Source organism: Oncorhynchus tshawytscha, unplaced genomic scaffold (genome assembly GCF_018296145.1).
Source record: "Oncorhynchus tshawytscha isolate Ot180627B unplaced genomic scaffold, Otsh_v2.0 Un_contig_3343_pilon_pilon, whole genome shotgun sequence".
Lineage (NCBI taxonomy): Eukaryota > Metazoa > Chordata > Actinopteri > Salmoniformes > Salmonidae > Oncorhynchus > Oncorhynchus tshawytscha.
In genome coordinates this window covers 2,986-6,868 of record NW_024609057.1, presented here as the reverse complement: position 1 = coordinate 6,868, position 3,883 = coordinate 2,986, and the positions used below count along the sequence as shown (strand labels likewise).

General features: G+C 43.3%; 1 long non-coding RNA gene across 1 annotated transcript; it reads right to left on the bottom strand.

The window, feature by feature from the left end:
- Positions 1 to 256: 256 nt before the first annotated feature.
- LOC121844166 lies at positions 257 to 1,142 on the bottom strand. The gene is made up of 3 exons (XR_006081889.1): positions 929 to 1,142; positions 525 to 572; positions 257 to 385 (listed from the first exon to the last, which is right to left on the bottom strand). It is a non-coding gene; the product is annotated as an uncharacterized LOC121844166 (long non-coding RNA).
- Positions 1,143 to 3,883: the final 2,741 nt, after the last annotated feature.

Sequence of the window (3,883 nt, the reverse complement as noted above, 5' to 3'; positions counted from 1 at the left end):
CCAACCTAATCTGTATATTTCTCAGAAGAATGTATCATCTTTAAGGATTTCTCTGTCTTTGGCCTGCTTCTCCATGAACTCCTGGCAGGGGAGGTTGAAGTTTGTCTTCACAATAAGCACGGCCTTGATGGTAGGAACAGTGAACCTATTTCTTGCTGTTGTCCATATATCATTCATTCCGTTTCTTGGGAAGAGCCATTGTACCTCCTCTGTCTGCTCTTATTACTCTTTTCCTTCCTCTCCAATCTTTCTCCTCCTCTTTTCTTCACTCATCTTACTGCTCTTTCTTTCTTTCCTTCTCTTCAAATTTCCACCTCAATCTTCTGCAATCTCATCACTTCACTCTTTTTACTCTCTTCATTTTTCCTTCTCCTTCCTCTCCAATCTTTAATAATAAATAGTACACTATTAGATAAAATACTTTGGTTAACAGATTCCCATTTGCTTGCCTCATTTTTGTATTTTATTTCAAAAACATTGTTTGGAATAAAAAAAATTGGCAGGCTCTGTAATCATATCTTTACCTTTTCTCTCTTTCACTCTTCTTATCCAGTCTTCCTCCTCTCCACTCTCTAACAGAAAACATTATGCTAATGTTATCCATGAAAATTTCAAAATATATTTTCACACTACTTATTATAATGCCAAACCATTAAAATTGTAATCTAAAAATAAATATTCTCATAATTAATTGTGCATTCATTTAATATAATCATATTTTCAAAATAGCCCGTCCACTGCATGTTTACGTGTGAACGTTTTTAACCTAGCTACCATTTACAGTAGCTAGCTAACCTAGCTAGATAACTTAAACGACATAGCTAAGCTAGCATAACCTATTTTAAATCTTAGAGCAGATCATCAAACTATATAATAAAGTGTGACATTATAACATCACTAGCTAGTATCTCAAACGATTGTAACTTACCTGGCTTGTTTGTTTGTGGTAATGTTGTGGATTCACTTGACACTTGCTAGCTTCTGGCTGAGTTTTCCACAGCAGGTCTCTCTAAAACTAGCTCCCAGCAAATAGTTAGCAGCTTCATTCACTCTTTTTCTTCTACTATATCGAGCAGCCCCCTCTGCTGGACAAAACAAGCACAACGCGTTTGAGACATCAACCGGTAGGCTCTGCTGCCCGGTCTTTCTTGCCACGTAAAATATTATTTCACTTTGCAGTCTGTTTTTTAACGCACTGTTAAAAACCGGGACATTTCCGGGGACAGGCCACCAAAAACGGGGACATCTGGTCACCCTAACTTACAAGCCCTTAACCAACAATGCAGTTTTAAGAAAATCCCTAAAAAAGTAAGATAAAAATAACCAAATAATTAAAGAGCAGCAGTAAATAACAATAGTGTTACTGGTACAGAGTCAATGTGTGGAGGTGTTGAGGTAATGATGTACGTGTAGATAGCCACTTTAATAACTCTATGTATAGACACTAACAGAGTTGCAGCAGCGTGGTGGGGCAATGCAAATAGTCTGGGTAGCCATTTGATTAGCTGTTCAGGAGTCTGTTTAGAAGCCTCTTGGACCTAGACTTGGTGCTCCGGTACAGCTTGCCCGGGGGGGGTAGCAGAGAGAATGGTCTATGATTAGGGTGACTGCAGTCTTTGACAATTGTTAGGGCCTTCCTCTGACGCCGCCTGCTATAGAGGTCCTGGATGGCAAGGAGCTTGGCCCCAGTGATGTACTGGGCTGTTCGCACTACCCTATGTAGTGCCTTGTGGTTGGAGGCCGAGCAGTTGCCATACCAAGCAGTGACGCAACCAGCCAGGATGCTCTCGATTGTGCAGCTGTAGAACCTTTTGAGGATCTGAGGACCCATGCCAAATCTTTTTAGTCTTCTGAGAGGGAATAGGTTTTGTTGTGCCCTTTTCATGACTGTCTTGGTGTTCTTGGTCCATGTTAGTTTGTTGACGTGGACACCAAGGAACTTGAAGCTCTCAACCTGCTCCACTGCAGCTCCGTCGATGAGAATTGGGGCGTGCTCTGTCCTCTTTTTCCTGTAGTTCACAATCATCTCCTTTGTCTTGATCACGTTGAGGGAGAGGTTGTTGTCCTTGCACCACACAGTCAGGTCTCTGACCTCCCTATAGGTTGGATCATCGTTGTCGGTGACCAATGTTGTCATCAGCAAACTTAATGATGGTGTTGGAGTCGTGCCTTACCGTGCAGTCATGAGGGGACTGAGCATGCACCCCTGAGGGGCTAAACTGTTGAGGATAAGTGTGGCGGATGTGTTGTTATCTACCCTTGCTACCTGGGGGTGGCCCATAAGGAAGTCAGGATCTAGTTGCAGAGGAAGGTGTTTAGTCCCAGGGTCCTTAGCTTATTGATGAGCTTTAAGGGCACTATGGTGTTGAACGCTGAGCTGTTGTCAATGAATAGCAGTCTCACATAGGTGTTCCTTTTTGTCCAGATGGGGAAGGGCATTGTGGAGTGCAATAGAGATTGCATCATCTTTGGATCTGTTGGTGTGGTATGCAAATTGGAGTGGGTCTAGGGTTTCTAGGATAATGGTGTAGATGTGAGCCATGACCATACTTTCAAAGCATTTCATGGCTACAGACGGTAGCGGTAGTCAGTAGCCATTTAGGCAAGTTACCTTTGTATACAGGGATTATGGTGGTCTGCTTGAAACATGTTCGTATTACAGACTCGGAGAGGGAGAGGTTGAAAATGTCAGTGAAGACACTTGCCAGTTGGTCAGCGCATGCTCGAACTACACGTCCTGATAATCCGTCTGGCCCATCGGCCTTGTGAATGTTGACCTGTTTAAAGGTCTTTCTCACATTGCGGTGGAGAGCGTGATCACACAGTCGTCTGGAACAGCTGATGCTCTCATGCATGTTTCAGTGTTTTCTTGCCTCGAGCGACATGGCTCGTCTGGTAGGCTCGTGTCACTGGGCAGCTCTGGGCTGTGCTTCCCTTTGTAGTCTGTTATAGTTTGCAAGCCCTGTCAGAGCCGGTGTAGTACGATTCGATCTTAGTCCTGTATTGGCGCTTTGCCTGTTTGATGGTTCGTCGGAGGGCATAGCGTATTTTCTTATAAGCTTCCAGTGTAGTCTCCCTCCTTGAATGTGGCAGCTCTACCCTTTAGCTCAGTACAAATGTTGCCTGTAATCCATGGCTTCGGGTTGGTGTATGTACGTACAGTCACTGTGGGGACGACGTCATCAATGCACTTTATTGATGAGGCTAGTGACTGATGTGGTGTACTCCAATGCCATCGGAAGAACCCCGGAACATACTCCAGTCTGTGCTAGCAAAACAGTCCTGTAGTTTAGCATCTGCTTCATCTGACCACTTTTTTTATAGAACGAGTCACTGGTGCTTCCTGCTTGAATTTTTTGCTTGTAAGCAGGAATCGGGAGAATAGAATTATGGTCAGATTTGCCAAATGGAGGGCGAGGGAGAGCTTTGAAAGCGTCTCTGTGTGTAGTATAGGTGGTCCAGAGTTCTTTTTCCTCTGGTTGCACATTTAACATGCTGATAGATATTTGGTAAAACGGATTTAAGTTTCCCTGCATTAAAGTCCCCGGCTAATAGGAGCGCTGCCTCTAGATGAATGTTTTCCTGTTTGCTTATGGGGGAATACAGCTCATTGAGTGTGGTTTTAGTGCCAGCCTCTAACTGGTAGTATGTAGATGGCTACAAAAATACAGATAAACTCTAGGTAGATAGTGTGGTCTTCAGCTTATCATGAGATACTCTACCTCAGGTGAGAAAAACCCTTCGACTTCCTTAGATATCGTGTACCACCTATTAGAGGTCGACCGATTATGATTTTCAACGCCGGTACCGGTTATTGGAGGTCTTAAAAAGCCGATACCGATGATTAATAGTCCATTTATATATAAATTAAATTTTTTATTTT